The sequence below is a fragment of the Plecotus auritus genome (assembly GCF_963455305.1).
Source record: "Plecotus auritus genome assembly, chromosome: 3".
NCBI classification, from domain to species: Eukaryota; Metazoa; Chordata; class Mammalia; order Chiroptera; family Vespertilionidae; genus Plecotus; species Plecotus auritus.
In genome coordinates, this window is record NC_137772.1 from 220,902,456 (window position 1) to 220,920,939 (window position 18,484).

Below are 18,484 nucleotides of genomic sequence, written 5' to 3' on the forward strand. Positions count from 1 at the left end.
GGCGGCAACTGGCACGCGCAGGGCGAATACTCCTGGAGGACCGAGGGGGCGGGCCTCGGTGGGCGTGGCTGCGCGCGAGGGGCGTGGCTGCGCGCGAGGGGCGTGGCTGCGCGCGAGGGGCGTGGCTGCGCGCGAGGGGCGTGGCTGCGCGCGAGGGGCGTGGCTGCGCGCGAGGGGCGGGGCTGCGCGCGAGGGGCGGGGCTGCGCGCGAGGGGCGGGGCTGCGCGCGAGGGGCGGGGCTGCGCGCGAGGGGCGGGGCTGCGCGCGAGGGGCGGGGCTGCGCGCGAGGGGCGGGGCTGCGCGCGAGGGGCGGGGCGGGTCCCAGGGGCACGGAGGAGGTCCGTTGAAATCTGGAGGTGCAAGGACTGAGGTGGGCGCGGAGGGGAAGACAGGCAGCTGTGAGAAAGGAGGCCCTAAGGTGGGGGCTGTCCCGGGATGAAGAGACCCCTGGGAAGGGACATGAAGTGGCAGACCTCAAGGCGGAGGAGCGGTGCTGAGGGGAGGTGGCTTATCCTGCTCAGGACTCGGAGGTTAGGAAGACGAATATGGGGCTCTTTTCCTCCTGCTCAAGGCTTTTCTTTTCACTGCCAGTTTTTCATTCCTGGCATTGTTAACTGGCTTCACTAAAAACCTCAGGGTTTCCTAATGTCCCTTTCTTCTCTATGACTCTCTCCCCATTTGCCACCCTGTAGTTTGCGAGTGAGGCACCCAAAGCCCATTCAGGATGTAGAGTAAGTTTTCTTCGACTTAACTTGAAATTTAATTAATTAATTAAAGGATAGAGCAATCTTTTCTTTTTTAAATATATTTTTATTAATTTCAGGGAGGAAGGGAGATAGAAACATCAATGATGAGAGAAAATTGATTGGTTGCCTCCTGCATGCTCCCCACTGGGGATCAAGCCCACAACCTGGGCATGTGCCCTTGACTGGACTCGAACCTGGGACCCTTGAGTCTGCAGGTCGACGCTCTATCCACTGAGCCAGACCAGCTAGGGCACAATCCTTTCTTTTTAGACACTCGCAGTGTCAGTTGTCAGTACATACACTTTCCAGTGGAGAATAAGGACCATGAAAATCAGCCTCCAACCCTGGGTAGCTGCTCTAGGATCCCCTCTCCTGGAGGTGGGGTGGAGGCGTGTACGTCCCCTCCTTTATTAGCTTGTCCTGCTGCCACAGGATGGCACGCAGACGGTTCATCCGGTCATCATTTTCTGCAAGGCAGGCATTCTAGGAAATCATCATATTCTCTCTTGCACTCTCTCTCTGTGCGGATGCCACGGATTCCATGTGCACATTCTATCCTTTCTTTCTCAAAAGCATGGCACCGACATGGAATCTCTGAGGCTGCTCAGCACTTTGGACTGCCGCCGGTACTGGGTGATATGCTGGCGACGTGAAGACCTGCCACAATGTTAACTTGAAATTTTAAATACACAACAGAAGCCAAACATATTCTGGTCCAGCTTTTAAACAGAAATGTTAAGCCAGCTTTCATATCAGCAGGGCTGTCTCTTAAATGCTGACTATTGAGAAGAGTCATGAAAACATTTGAAAGAGCATCTGTTGAGGTGGAGGCTGTGATGTATCTTGGATGAATATCTGTGCAAACAGTTTTTGGGTTCAAGACCTAGTACAGGGCGACCCTTTTTCTTCAGTGTTTGGACCATTTTGCTGGAATCAATAGCCAACAAATTCCCACAGTAACCGTTGTCATTTTGTAGGGCCTTGCTCCCCTCCCCCAGGTTGATTGTCTAAAAGAGCCAACAAATAACTGCCATGGCTCTCCAAAACCTGTTATTTTCCAGAAACATCTGTCCTTCATGCTGAATGGAAATTAGTGCTTGTTGTTGGGATGGACTGGATAGTGATAAAAGGCGTTCACTTTGAGAACTCACCTAAAAGAATTACAGCGATTTCTGAGCAACTTGTTACATGGAGACATCAACTGTACAGAAGAGCTGCAAAGAGCACAGCAAGATGATTTAGGGAAATAGAACATATGTAGTTTGGTGTAGTGACAGCTGGGAGAGAGAAATGCTCATAATATTTGAAGGTTGTGTGCAGTACACTTAAAGAAACTGAAAGGAGCTTGTAGTAACAAATTCGTGAAGTGAGGATAAAAATCTTGTTTGAACGTGATATTGATGGTTATATAAAACTTTTAAATGTTTTTTTTAAAACGTGTTATGTATTTTTTAAAAATATTTTTATTGATTTCAGAGAGGAAGGGAGAGGGGAAAGAGAGAGAGAAAAATCAATGACGAGAGAGACTCATTGATGGCTGCCTCCTGCACACACCCTACTGGAGGTTGAGCCCGCAATCCTGGGCATGTGCCCTTGACTGGAATCGAACCCAGGACCCTTCAGTCCACAGGCTGACGCTCTATCCACTGAGCCAAACAAGGTAGGGCAAAACCCTGTGGTAATTAAAATTCATTCTGATTCCATTCAAATCAGAAAAAAAAGATGTCTTCCATATCGTATAAAAATTCTGAATATGGTGGTGACATTTCAAATCAGTGGGGAAGTGATGAATCCAATCAATGTTGTTGGAATAATTAGGTAGTCATCTGGAAGAAAAATAAAATTGGAACCATACTTCACACCTTACACCAAAATAAATTCCAGATGGAGCAAGAAATTAAATCTGAACAATAAAATAATAAAAGTGCTAGATATAGAGCATGGCAAGCCAAACTTTTCTGTCAATTAGTAACCAATTAGTAATTGTATCAATTAGTTTTTACACAGTTTCTCAAATCCTTCAGCAAGGCAACAAATTCTCCATAAAATTAAAAAATGTTGTGTCATTTTTAGGATATTCTAAGAAAAACAACAGGCAGTGGGATTACAGTTAAGATCTGAATTTTAAACCATTACACTTTATTGTATGTGAGAAAACAAGTTCAGAAAGGTCAAGTCACACAGCTACAAGGCCTAAAGTCATACATCTATTACGAAGCAAGGGAGGGACTCTAAGCCCCGAATTTTCTGGGGCCTTCTCTATCACCCTTCCTGTACCCCTTTACCTGTATAATATTGTCCAATGGGGGTCACCAAGCGTTCCTCAGGGTTCAAGTGAAGAGGCATATCCCTGGGAGACACCATAGGTCCCAAGAATGCAGTTATTTGCTTCTTGGTTCAGGCAGACAACTGTCTGCATGATTTCTTCCCACTTGGCTGTGCCAAACAGACTGTTCTAACATGTGCCGAAGCCAAAATGCTACTGGCTAAGCCTCTCAGCCCCCTGCCCATCCTCTGCACACTGGCCCCTGTACCTCTGAGCCTCAGGGAAGTTTCTCTCCACTTGGTTTTTCTTGGATTCCACGCAGATCTCTACCAAAGCATAACGCATTTTTGATTTAGACATCCTACTCTCTCTTCTAGACTGTGAGCCCCTTAAGGTCAGAGACTGGGTCTTTATTCATCTCTGTATCCACAGGAACAGATGCAGGCATGACACCAAATAGACACCTACTGAATGTTTGCTCAACCTCTCCAAGCCCCAGTGTCCCCCTAGGAGAAATGGAAGTAACAGGACCATCTCGGGGGGCCACAGGAGGAGTAACAGAGATAATGTCTAAAAACACTTTAACAGCCCTAACCGGTTTGGATCAGTGGATAGAGCGTCGGCCTGCGGACTGAAAGGTCCCAGGTTCGATTCCGGTCAAGGGCATGCATGTACCTTGGTTGTGGTCACATCCCCAGTAGGAGGTGTGCAGGAGGCAGCTGATTGATATTTCTCTCTCATCGATGTTTCTAGCTCTCTATCCCTCTCCCTGCCTCTCTGTAAAATATCAATAAAATATAAAAAAATAATAAAAATAAAAACACTTTAACAGAGCACTCAGCACATAGTAAGTGCTCAATAAAATGATGTCTCCTATGATTACTATGCTATATAATAATATATATTCCATGGTGTCATTAATAAACGGGTGGCCGAAACCGGTCTGGCTCAGTGGATAGAGCGTCGGCCTGCGGACTGAAAGGTCCTGGGTTCGATTCCGGTCAAGGGCATGTACCTTGGTTGCGGGCACATCCCCAGTGGGAGGTGTGCAGGAGGCAGCTGATCGATGTTTCTCTCTCATCGATGTTTCTAGCTCTCTATCCCTCTCCCTTCCCCTCTGTGAAATATCAATAAAATATATTTTAAAAAAAATAAAAAATAAACGGGTGAATGAAAAAATTAGTAAATGCATGAATGAATGAATGAGGTGAATTAACTTCAATTTACATCTTGACTGTGGCCCAGGGTAGGAGTGAACTTTAATATCCTTTTTCCCAGGGCCTGGGAATGACTAGATGTGCTGCAGTATTGTTTTTTGTTTGTCTTGTTTCTGGTTTAGATTAAGCCCATGTGCAGGCTTCATCCCGAAAGTTCTCCCAATTCTTGGACAAGGATTCCTCCAGATTCGCCAGAAGGTGAGGGGCTGTCTTTTTCTGCATTACTTTCGACTTGCTGATCTCTCTGTGGAGGAACCATAAAGACACAAATGGAAACAGATTTGAAAGCCAGTGTGATCAAGAGAATGAAGAAGGGAATCCCCAAGATGACATAAACAGCTGGAAATCAACCACCCAGAGGGAAGCAGGTCAGAAGGTGAGGCTGATGGACGATGCAAGCGTGTCAAACTCGCGACCGGCGGGCCGCATGCCTCGTTTAAGTTTGACGTGCTTGAATTGTAAAGTGTCTGAATGTACTGGGAGGAGATTTACACAACCAAGTGGAATTTGGCGATAAATTATAATAAGTACATAAGAGGGAAAAAAAGGAGAAAACAGGCACATTTAAAAAGGGAGAGACTTGTTTCTAGGGATAGCAAATAGTTTTGCAAGAAAAGAAAAATAACCATAGTACACTCAGTGGCTCATGGCAACGGTATTGACAGTATAATAAAGCTGACTAATGAGCCCACAACAGAAACACGCTGGGAGGGTGGGAGGTGGGAAGTGTGTGCGCATGAGAGACAGCCCTGTCCTCACCTTTCCTAGTGAGAATGCGATAAAGCCTAACACCGAGAAGTCAGGAGCAGAGCAGCATGGGACTTAGACGTAAAAAGGATTCAAATACTAGAATAATCCGTAAGAAAGTGGAAAGTACTGTTTGTGGGGAATGGGAAGGAGGGTCCAGGGGAATGCAATCTTTTTGAACAAGCTTTGTAGAACTATTAATTAACTAATATAATAAGCACTTATGTTTACTCTGCATCAGGCACTATTTTGTTTTACAAATTTTAACCAATTTAATCCTCCTAACAACTTTATGCTGTACATGCCATTATCATCACCATTTTACAAATTTGCTGAATCCCTACTATGTGCCGCCACATGAGAAGGTGCAGGATATTCAGTGCTGAATGAGACAAAGTGTCTGAACGTGGGAGACTTACAGGACAGAGAGGAAGACAGACACAGACTACAAACAGGTAGCGATGCCTGAGCTGGGTTTTAAGGATCAAGTAAGAAGTAGCCAGTTAAAAACAGTGTCTGTACCATGTTCAGGGAAGAGGAAAGAGCAATGAATACTTGTTAAAATGACCTGACCTGGTTGGTCTCCTCTTCCATTGTAAAACGGATGTTAAGAACAATAGTATGTATAAGCTACTACTAACCTGGGAGATTTCATAGTCCAAACCATCCAGCTGTAAGTCAGTATCAGTGGTTGTTTCTTTAAAAAACAAAACAAAACAACGGATAAAACTTTCTTCATATTACGTTTACCTCTTAAGGCTTCTCTTAAGAATAGTTAGGCCAGCCCTGGCAGGTGGCTCAGTTGGTTGGAGAGTCTTTGATCCCTGGCAACTGATTGACGTTTCTCCCTCTCTCCCTTCCTCTCTCTCTAAAATCAATAAACATATCCTCGGGTGAGAATTAAGAAGAAAAGAGGGAAGGAAGGGAAGGAGGGAAGGAGGGAGAGAGGGAGGAAGAGAGGGAAGAAGGAAAGGCGGGAGGGAGGGAGGAAGGAAGGGAGGGAGAGAGGGAGGAAGAAAGGGGAGGGAGGAAGGCAGGCAGGCAGACAGGCCAGGCCTGGAGCCTGAGGAACAGTCACTAAACCTCTCCAAGCCTCAGCTGCCTCAGTTGTAAAATGAGAACAATGACATCCTGTATCTCACAGGAAAGCTGTGAGAATTAGACAATACATGGATCAGGGGTCCTCAAACTACGGCCCGCGGGCCACATGCGGCCCGCCGAGGACATTTATCCGGCCCGCCGGGTGCCGCTGCCTGTCCTGCTTAGCAGCCGACTGGTCCCGGGCCTGCAGTGCGCATAGGAATTTGTTCATAGTTTTTTTTTTAACTATAGTCCGGCCCTCCAACGGTCTGAGGGACAGTGAACTGGTCCCCTGTTTAAAAAGTTTGAGGACCCCTGAGTCATGGATCATGCTTAGAGCAGAGTAAGGGCCAGGCCAAAACAAGCACCGGATACATTTAAGCTATGGGAACTGTTGTGTGCCACTGCTCAAGGTGGTAACTAACGAACAGGTAAAAGTTTTAATTAAGAAAAACATTAGTTGTGATTTTGTTGTTGTTAATCCTCACCTGAGAATATTTTTTTCCCATTGATGTTCGGAGAGAGTAAAAGGGAGGGGGAGAGTCAGAGAGAGAGAAACATGGATGTGAGAGAGACACATGGACTGGGTGCCTCCGGCATGTGCGGGGGTGGAGCCTGTAACCGAGGTCCTGCCCTGGACTGGAATTAAACCCATGAGCCTTCGGTCCGAGGGCTGTCACTCTCATCACTGAGCCGAACGGCCAGGGCTAGCTATGATTTCTTTCTTTTTTAAAAAAAATATATTTTATTTATTTTTTACAAAGAGGAAGGGAGAGGGTAGAGAGCTAGAAAGATCGATGAGAGAGAAACATCGATCAGCTGCCTCCTGCACACGCCCCATCGGGGATGTGCCCGCAACCAAGGTACATACCCTTGACCGGAATCGAACCTGGGACCCTTCAGTCCGCAGGCCGACGCTCTATCCACTGAGCCAAACCGGCCAGGGCTAGCTGTGATTTCTTAACACATTATGTGGTATTTTAACGTAGGGTACCAAACTTCGCAGATACACTAAACATTCATATGTTATGCTAGTCAATTGTTCTTCATTGGGTGCCAGAATTTAAAACGGTAAGATTTTTATGCACTTCTGCAAAGAGCACTATGACTTCTGGCTGTCTTGTCCCCGACAGATGGGCGAATGAGGGCGGTGAGAGCTCAGGAAAATGCCCTGAATGAATGGGTCAGCATCTGCTCCTTTACCCTTATTCCATCTGCACGTGAAGCCTGCCTTTCTCAGCCCTAGAGCAGGAAGTCGGTGAAACAACTGCCAGACGGCTTTCTTCAAAACGGGTCTGCTCTAATCTCCCAACCCAGAGTGTTCCAACGTAGTTCCTTGCACTGCTTTGGGCTCAGTGAGTTTTCATGTTATACAAAGTCTGAGAGCTTAGAGGAGAAGCATTTGACTTTGACCTTCTGGGGGGGGGGGGGGTGTCAGGGAAAGCTTCCTGGAGGAGGAGATGTCGTTTGCACTGACTCTGAAGCAGCTGGGGAAGGAGGGCCGAGTGGGAGGGGAAGGGCATCTCCCGCAGAGGAAGAGGCTGGGCCAGCAAGGCCTGGGGCAGGAGGAACTGTGCTTCTTAGGGCAGCTGCAGGGGCTCAGTCTGGCTTGAGAGGTGGGGGGTGGAGAGAGAGGAGAGGAGCAGGGGCACCTCGTGAAGGTCTCGCGTCTAAAAGTGGATTTTACTCCTAGTTCCTTAGGGGGATGAGGAGAAACTAGGTTTTAAGCAAAAGAGGAGCATGGTGAGATGTGGGTATTTGAGAGACCCCTGAGGAGCCTGTGCCTCGGCTCAGGTGGACCTCAGTTCCTCCTCTGAAAACCAGGAACGAGCATATTTGCCTCCGAGGACTTTCTGAGACTTTAATGGGACAGCTGATGGGATGTGCTCAGCACAGGGGAGACCACTTCTCCTCAATCTCTCTCGGTATTTGCAACAGGACGAGCAAGTCTGCTCTTCTTCAGGCCCCTAGAAGGCTGGGGTCACCGATCCTCAGTGACTTCCGATAGAGTGTGAGGATGTTTTTGGACCTGGCTGTACCCTGTCTGAACGTGACTTTTGGAGCGTGGGGGCGCTTCCCTGTGGGTAAAAACTGGTGCGTTTTCTGGAGTTTCGCCATTTCAGTGCCCAGCGGTGAGTGAGCAGGGCATGGGCTGCCCCAGTGGGTAAGCTGGCCCAGTGCTCGCCAACAGGGTGCTCCAAGGCTTTGGCAGTAAGGACTGTAAGCCGTTTTAGGGAAAAAGAATATAATGACTCTTCGTTCTTGGCAGTTTCTATGCCAGGCTCTTCATATGGGTTAGCTCTTTTATACCTAACAACCGGCCACACTTTTTAAGCCCAAGGAAACAGGCCAACAGAACTTTGTAACTTGACCTAACGTCACAGAGGGGGCACAGCAAAGATTCAAAACCCCAGATCTTTTTAGAGTTAAAGCTCCTTCCACTGCTGCATCTTTTCCTGTGTGCGTGGGGGAAACCTTTACCTTATTGATATTTACCTGTAGGGGCTGGTCCAGAATAGTCATCTCTACCACAGAGAGGCCCACAGCAGAGACATCACAAAGGAGAAGATATTGAAAATTCTAGTTATTATCTCATCATTTTTAATTTCTATTTTCTCTATGTTTTATAGTATATATACTATATTAGTATGGAAATATATATTTATATCTAACATATAACATTATACATATATATATGTGTGTGTGTGTGTGTATATGTGTGTGTATATATATATATATATATATATATATATATATATATATATGGTGTCCCCCAAAATGTGTACACACTTTAACAACTGGTAACTCACTTAATTTTCACTCCTTTTCCGGTTAAACTGATTTGAAATAATGGGTGAAGCCAGACTAAGCTTTGAACAAAGAAAATGTATCTACCTGACTTTTTTATAGAGATACATAAAAGATAAAGTTTATGGTACAAAACATGCAACAGTTGAAGAATGGAGGGTGCACAAATACCAAAAAAGATGATTCTGGATGTTTATGATTCCACTGCTTCATGTTATTTATAAGCAGTGCCTGGACCAGAACGGTCATCAGTTTGAAAACAAGTGATAACAAAAAAGAATTATTCATTTCTATAGATTCTTTTACATTTTGAAAATCAACTGTCTGTTAATAAACACTGACTTTATAATCATTCAGAGTATGTATACATTTTGAGGGGACACCTATGTCTATATGGTTTCTAAATAATTAATGTATTATTAGGGGCTGAATTCTCATGACTATTTTACTGAGAGAGAGAGAGATAAGATCAAGAAGGCTTGGGGACTACTGGTCAAGAAGTATAGCCAGGGTTCCACACAGAGGTAAATCTTTTTTTTTTTTTTTTCATCACTTTGTAGCTTTTTATAAAAGGAACGAGGAGCGGGAAAAATAAACAACATGCCGTCGCTATGGGAGCATCTTGAGAAGCGGTTTCATCGGCTGGTACAGATCTGGCAGCAGCCGAGCCGGTAAACCTCCCTGAGCGTGTCCGTGCTGGGAGGCCCGGCTGCCACCTTGTCTGTGAGGCTGGCTCTCCCGGGAGGAGACCGGAGGGTCTGGGGTCCAGTCCCGACTCAGCACTAGCGGCCCCTGGTGTTACTTGTCTCTGGGGCTTCCATTCCCTCGTGTGTAAACAGGAAGGACAGGGACCCCCGTGAGGATCCCTGAGCTGAACTGAGCCCCAGGCCTCCATCGCACTTTGCCTGCCTCCCCACCTTGTACGAGGAGCAGAGGGGAGGGAGACTGGATGGCAGGCAGGTCCTCAAGTGCCCTCCGCCCTGCAGCCTCGCGCTCCACCCTCCACCCAGCGGCCCAGGCGAGGGGCAGAGGGCAAGGGGCAGGGGGCAGGCCACCTGGAAGCAAGAAGTCCTGAGGACACCGGAGCTTTTAGCACAAACACAAAGCCGACCTGAGCACGTCTAGACTCCCAAGGGGGTTCGTAATGAAAACACTCCCTGTGGTAATTACAAATATGGCAATAAAACTATTGGAAAAGTGTTTTTTTCTTTTTCAGGAAAATGCATAAAAGCCAAGAATATAGAAACACGGCACCTCCAGGCTTGAGCAGGAGTGTTTTAATAACCCCACGGTGTTTGTGAAGGTGAGGACTTAGGAGTGAGGGCTCCTGAGAATTCAAGTCCCAAAGGACATGTGGACATGGGAGTGACCCCGGAGTACAGGGGCCTCACACATCTGTCCGGCTTAGTCTCCAAGATGGGAGACGTTGCAAATCCCCCCAAATATGTATATCCTCCCTTTGTGAAGACCACCATCTGCCATCAGGATTTTACTTACTTATTTATTTTGTTAATCCTCACCTGAGGATATTTTTTCATTGATTTTTAGGGAGAGTGGAAGGGGAGGGGAGAAATAGAGAGAGAAACATCAATGTGAAAGAGACACATGTGGTTTCCTCCCGCACACGCCCCAACCAGGGCTGGGGATTGAGCCTGCAACCGAGGTATGTGCTCTTGACCAGAATCGAACCCAAGACCCTTCAGTCCGAGGGCCGGTGCTCTATCCACTGAGCCAAACCAGCACGGGCACATCAAGACTTTGAAAGTCCAAATATGACCATGCGGTTTTCCTGTCTGGTAACTTTCTGTGACTCTCCACGACTTCGGAAATCAAGGGCTTCATGGAGATCCCTTTGTGATCTGTCCAGGGATCATCTCCAGGCTCACCTCTCCTGAAGCCGCTCACGGACCTCCATGACCTCCACTGCTCCACCTACTGAGCTCACCAGCCCTTTCTCATCCCTGCCTTCTGCCTGCTCATCGAGCACACTTCTTTAAAGTGGTTCTGCATGGCTCCAGGCTGCTGCCATCTTTGGCCCTCTGTGGAATAGCACCTCTGGAACTTACGGCACTTACTTGCTGATACATCTACCTCCTTTCTAACAGAGTGTGAGCCCCTGAAAATAGGGACTGTGTCTCAGCTACTGTTCTTTACCCAGTGTTTCCTGTAGGGACCTTGCGAAGCCTCTACAAACCTGGGCCTGCTGCTGTAGAAACACATGGATGATCTCCACTACCTGTGGCTGTTACAAAGGTTAACATGAGGTCATGTTCCTACCATGTTCAGATTAATGCTTGGCACAGAGTAACCAGATAATAAATGGTAGTCGTTATTATATTATAATTTCATATTATTAGTTATAATATAAAATAATGGGTAAAAGACTAAAGGCATGAGTAAATGTAGTCACCCAAGTAAAAAACTGCTCACTTCTGTTTTTCACTCAGCCTGCACAAAATTATAATGAACTCTCTTCTCTCTCCTGGGAATCATTATTGTTATTTTTCAGTCTTTGGCCACAATTTTTGTTTTCTCCTCCTGTTGTTGTTCTACCTACCTGAAATCAGAATCATCAGAGGAGCTTTCACCAGAAGTTGAAAGTGGGAAGGAAGAGTCATTCCACTTCTGTCTCTCTTCCTCCTCTTTTCCCCTCCTGTAGGAAAATGAAAAAGACATCAACAAAAATCAGCTCAAAAATTCAGTGTGATTTCTTCAAAGCTATCACCAGATTTGTTCAAGGTTGTCACCGGAACCTTGATAGGTGTTGAAAGAAAAAGTTTACAAATCAATCAATAACGTTGGCAATAGCAAACAACTGAAGCAGAGTGTGGAACACACTGAGATGACTCCCTCATTCATTTTTTAAAATGTTTTTATTGATTTTTTTAGAGAAAGGAAGGGAAGGGGGAGAGAGAGGGGATTGAGCCCGCAACCTGGGCATGTGCCCAGACTGGGAATCAACCGGTGACCTCTCCAGGCATAGGATGATGCTCAACCAACTGAGCCTCACTGGCCAGGGCTCCCTCATTCATTTTCTAAGCATTGACTGAGGACCTGTTGGGTGCCAGGCACAAGACTAGACCCTGGGAAAATAAGGTCATCTAGGACAAGATTCCCAACCTCGAGAACAAGTCTTTAATCTAGGAGATGAACAAATAAAACTCTGACTAGAGCAGGCTATGCTCTGTGGAGTGTGATCAGGAAAGCACAGGGTACATACTGGGTAACCTGAGCAGGCAAGTCAAGGAGACTTCCTGAAGGTGATACCTGAGCGGGGTTTTAAGGGGTTAGCTTGGTTAAGAAGTAGTTGAAGGATAGTCAAGTTTGAGGGAACAATAATCATATTGGTGAATTCGACTGAGTTGGCTTTTTATACTTCTGAGAATCTAAAATAAATATCGAGAAGACTGCTAATGAGTCACCATTGATCCTATAAGATTCCATGGCTCAAACAGGTGGGTCTCAGGCTAAATTGCTATTATCAAAAAATTGTGGTCTTTTTCTGGTTTGAAGGAAAATTTAAATTAGAAGGTTTAAGACTGGAAGGTTTCCTTGGTTAAATTTCTCAACTCACTAAGATTTGATTTCTCCATTTCTAAATTAAAGAATATAACACCATCTATCTATGGTAGAGATGGTTAGTTACCAACCCATGATCCACTCTCCCCTTTTTCTTTAGCAATGGAGTCAGTTTTTAAAAAAATATATATTTTTGGGAGAATCCAAGATGGCAGCATAGGTAAACACCTGAAATGCTGCCTTGCACAACAATTTCAAAACTACAACTAAAAGACAAAACGGACATTATCCAGAACCACAGGAAGGCTGGCTGAGTGGAAATTCTACAACTAGAAGGAAAGAGAAAAGCACACTGAGACTCACAGGAGCTGCGGAAGGCAGAGGTACAGAGGTGCGTGCGCGGAGAGGTCTGGCAACTGAGTACACGGCTGGCTTTCTCAATCGGGAGGGAGACACAAGCTACCAACTGGTCTGAACTCCAGTTCCAGGCGAGACTCTGGGGACCCAGACTCATACGGGGAGAAACTGGACTGTCTGGCAGCGGGTAAAACTCGAGGGCGGCTTTCTCTCAGAGGTGTTTGCAGCGATTATCACGGGACACTGAGACCCAGGGGCCTCTTAGGGCAGGGCTGACGGGAAGCCATTGCTGTTTGCTCCGCCCTGAGACTCTGCCCCATCCAATCTCAGCGCAGAGGCTTTTGCATATGAATGGCCTAGTCCTTTGAATTCTAAACTTACCCAACCAACTGCAGCTGAGTCAGTGAGACCCAGAACATCCAAAAGAAGGCCCAAGGCCCCACAGCAGCTTGCATTGCTTCACAGCTGGGCCTCATCTGGACACCTCCAAAACCCAAACAAAGAAGAGAAATCTGCAGATCTCTCAGTAGCTCCTGCTGGGTGGCCTCAGGCAGAGGCTAAATTAGCACCTCCTTGGTGATCCAAGAGCCAGTGTACCCAGGGGTCAGAGTGGCACCATCCAGATTACAACTCCTCAGATCCATAAGGGACACACTCAGGGGGCAGACTCTGAGCACCAAAGCCCCACTGAAGCAAGTATTGTCTCATAAGGGTGTCTCCAGCACATAAGTTCTCCCATTGTAGACACAGCTGATCCTCACAGCCAACTGGCCTGGAGGTCAATTCCTCCCAGGAAAACCAACAACAATCAAGGCTTAACTACAACAAGACTGTGCACACAGCCCACAAAGGGGTGCACCAAGAGTGTCCACCTCAGGTAACTGGGGAAGCTGAGCCACTGGGCCCTATAGGACACCTAGCACACAAAGCCACTCTATCAACTCAGGAAAGCAGTCAAAATGCAGACAAAGAAACAGGTCACAAGTGAAAGAAATGGAGGAAAGCAAACGACTGGATATAGAGTTCAAAACCAGTTATAAGGTTTTTCAAGAATTTTCTAGAAAAGGCCAATAAATTTAGCGAGACTGTCAAGGATATGAAAAAGGACCAACTAGAAATTAAGCATACACTGACTAAAATAAAAAATAATATACAGAGATCCAACAGCAGACTAGAGGATCGCAAGAATCAAGTCAAAGATTTGAAATACAAAGAAGCAGAAAACACCCAACCGGAAAAGCAAAAAGAAAAAGGAATCCAAAAATATGAAGATAGTGTAAGGAGCCTCTGGGACAACTTCAAGCGTACCAACATCCGAATTATGGGGGTGCCAGAAGAAGAGAGAGAGCAAGTTATTGAAAACCTATTTGAAGAAATAATGACAGAAAACTTCCCCCACCTGGTGAAAGAAATAGACTTACAAGTCCAGGAAGCGCACAGAACCCCAAACAAAAGGAATCCAAAGAGGACCACACCAAGACACATCATAATTAAAGTGCCAAGAGCAAAAGACAAAGAGAGAATATTAAAAGCAGCAAGAGAAAAACAGTTAGTTACCTACAAGGGAGCACCCATACGACTGTCCGCTGATTTCTCAACAGAAACTATGCAGGCCAGACGGGAGTGGCAAGAAATATTCAAAGTGATGAATAGCAAGAACCTACAACCAAGATTACTCTACCCAGCAAAGCTATCATTCAGAATGGAAGGTCAGATAAAGAGCTTCACAGATAAGAAAAAGCTAAAGGAGTTCATCACCGCCAAACCAGTATTATATGAAATGCGGAAAGCTTTCTTTAAGAAGAGGAAGAAGAAGAAAAAAGTAAAGATAAAAATTATGGACAACAAATACATATCTATCAACAAGTGAATCTAAAAATCAAGTGAATAAAAAATCTGATGAACAGAAGAAACTGGTGAATATAACAGACTCAGGGGCATAGAAAGGGAGTGGACTGACAATTCTTGGGTGGAATGGGGTGGGGGGTGCAGGAAGAGACTGGACAAAAATCATACACCTATGGATGAGGACAGTGGGGGGGGTGGGTAAGGGCAGAGGGTGGGGTTGGAACTGGATGGAAGGAAGCTATGGGGGGGGGAAAGAGGAACAACTGTAATAATCTGAACAATAAAGATTTATTAAAAAAAGAAAGTTGTCATTTTTTCATGGTGATGGGACTGGAGTCCATGTTGATGAAAATACCTTGGCGGCTGCAGTGACTGGTAGTGGCTATAGCAGTGGGGTGATGGGGCTGGTGCCTTCCCCTGATCAGCCTGGTTGCCTCCCGCAAAGGGAGGCCAGACTGTGGCTTAGGCCCGGGAGCAGGCCTAAGCCATAAGTAGGACATCCCTTGAGGGCTCCCAGTATGTGAGAGGGGGCAGGCTGGGCTGAGGGTTCCCTCCCCAGTGCACGAATTTCGTGCACCGGGCCCCTAGTACAATTAGAAAAGAGCATTCAGAATGTTTTTTTGTTTGTTTTTTGCAAGCTGAATTTTTAAAAAATTTTATTGATATTTTTAGAGAGAGAGGAAGGGAGTGGGATAGATACACAGAAATACTGATGAGAAAAAAACATCAAATTGGCTGCCTCCTGCACTGCCCCCTGATTGGGGATCGAACCCGCAAGCCAGGCATGTGCCCTGACCAGGAATTGAACTGATGAACTCTTGGTTCATGGGTTGATGCTCAATCACTGAGCCACACCAGCTGGGCTTAAAGTGCTTCTTCTATTTTTTTTTTAATAACATATTTTTATTGATTTTAGAGAAAAAGGGAGAGGGAGCGAGAAATAGAAGCATCAATGATAAGAAAGAATCATTGATTGGTTGCCTCCTGCATGCCCTACACTGGGCCCGCAATCTGGGCATGTGCCCTGACCAGGAATTGAACTATGACGTCTTGGTTCATAGGTCGATGCTCAACCACTAAGCCACTCCGGCTGGGCTCAAAATGCTTTTAAAAATGGTATTTTCTTAAAAAGGAAGAAGAGTTGTAGTCGTGTAGCATGTTCTAGCAATGTGGTATAAGTGGAAATGTCTGGGACTTCTGGAAATGTTTCTTTTCAAAATATATATATTTTATTGATTTTTTATAGAGAGGAAGGGAGAGGGATAGAGAGTTAGAAACATCGATGAGAGAGAAACATGGATCAGCTGCCTCCTGCACACCCCCTACTGGGGATGTGCCCACAACCAAGGTACATGCCCTTGATGGGAATCGAACCTGGGACCCCTCAGTCCGCAGGCCAACGCTCTATCCACTGAGCCAAACCAGTCAGGGCTGGAAATGTTTCTTAAAAGAGAATAGGGTTAAGCCCTGGCTGGGTAGCTCAGCTGGTTAGAATACAATCCCCATACACCAAGATTACAGGTTGGATCCCTGGTCAGGGCACATACAAGAATCAACCAGTGAATACATAAATAAGTGAAACAACCAATCCATGTTTCTCTCTCTCTCTCCCTAAAATCAATAATAATAAAAAAAGATGATGCAGTTAAAAAGTAAGTTGATGGAGAAAAATATACCATGCTAATGCTAATCAAAAGAAAGCAGGAGTAGCTATACTAATTTCAGACAAAGGAGACTTTAAGGCAAGGAAAGTTATCACCAATAAATAAGGTTATTATATAATGATAAAGAGGTCAATTCTCCAAGAAGACATAATTCTTAACGTGTATGCTCCTACCAATAGTACATCAAGCTCCATGAGGCAAACACTGATTGAACTGCAAGGACAAATGTATGAATCCATTATATAGTTGGAGACTTTGACACTGTCTATCAGGATATGACAGATGCAGCAGGCAGAAAGTAAGGGCATAATTGAACTTAGCAATACCATCAATAAACTAGATATAATTGTTACCTATAGACCACACCACGCAACAACAGTAGAATATACGTTCTCCTCAAGTTTACCTGTAACATATACCATGACAGATTACATTCTGGGCCAAAAAATATACCTGAAAAAATTTAAACCCTGGCTGGTTTGGTTCAGTGGTTAAAGCATCGGCCCACAGACCGAAGGGTCGCAGGTTCGATTCCTGGTCAAGGGCATTGTACCTCAGCTGCAGGTTCCCTAGCCTCGGTAAGGGTGCAGGAGGCAGCCGATCAAGGTGTTTCTGCCCTAGCTGGTTTGGCTCAGTGGATAGAGTGTAGGCCTGCAGACTGAAGGGTCCCGGGTTTGATTCCGGTCAGGGGCTCATCCCAAGGTTGCGGGCTCGATCCCCAGTGGGGGGGTGTGTAGGAGGCAGCCGATCTCTCTCATCATTGACATTTCTCTCTCCTCTCTCTCTCTCCCTCTCCCTTCCTCTCTGAAATCAATAAAAATATATTAAAAACAACAAAAAAAGATGTTTTTCTCTCTCTCCCTCTTCCCTTCCTTCCACTCTCTCTAAAAATTAATGGAAAAAATATCCTCAGGTGAGGATTTAAAAAAGAAAAGAAATTTAAAAGAACAGAAATCACTCAATGTCGCCCTAACCAGTTTGGCTCAGTGGATAGAGCGTCGGCCTGCGGACTCAAGGGTCCTGGGTTCGATTCCGGTCAAGGGCATGTACCTTGGTTGCGGGCACATCCCCAGTAGGGGGTGTGCAGGAGGCAGCTGGTTGATGTTTCTCTCTCATCGATGTTTCTAACTCTCTCTCCCTCTCCCTTCCTCTCTGTAAAAAATCAATAAAATATATATTTAAAAAAAAAAAAAAGAAATCACACAATGTCTGTTCTCAAACCAAAATGGAATCGAATAGAAATCAATAACAGAGAACTAGAAAACCCCAAAATACTTGGAGATTAAGCAACATGCCCCCTTCCCCCACCCCCACCCCCAGCCCCAAATACAAGTATAAGTTTATTTAGACAGTCACAGAGCTAGAAGTAAGCCCTGGAAGAAGTAAGCCAGCTGGGCTGTGTGGGCTCAGGAAACAAGTTACAGAGGCAAAAGAAGGGTCCTTGGAGCTTAGGAAAAAGAAAGGCAAAGAAAACAAGCGGGGGACGGAGACGGGGGAAAGCCATGGGCCTGCTCTGGAGACAGAAAGAGCATGCTTCTAAATCAGCGGTCGCCAACCGGTGGTCCGCGGACCACTGGTGGTCTGTGAGGTCTGAAAGCTTGGCAACTGCTGTTGTAAATAACATACTTCTAAATAGCACGTGGGTCAAAGAAGAGATCTCAACTGAAATTTTAAAATACTTTGAACTAAATTAACATGAAAACACAAATAATTAAAATTTGGGGGATACTGAAAGCAGTGCTTAGAGGAAAATTTATAGCATTATATACATATATTATCAAAGAAGATCTAAAATCAATCTAAGTTTTGACTAGAAAATAAGAGCAAACTAGAAAAATAAGAGCAAAAAGTTAAATCCAAAGTAAGCAAAAGAAAAGAATAAAACAAATTAGAGCACACAGTGTATGAAATTGTCTATTCCTGATATAATTACTGAGTACTCTTGCCTAAAGCATGAGTTTCACATTTGCTGTTGAAATAAACCCAACTGTTCAAAAATTCAAAAACAAACCAATTAGAGCAGAAATAAATAAAATTTAAAACAGTAAATCAATAGAGAAAATCAACAAAACCAAAAGCCGGGCCTTTGAAAAGATCAATAAAATTGATAAGCCGGTAGCCTGGCTAACTAAGAAGAAAAAAAAGAAAGGACACAAATTACTAATCTTAGACATGAAAGAGGAGACATCACTACAGATCCCATGGACATTAAAAAGATAACGAAGAAGCCCA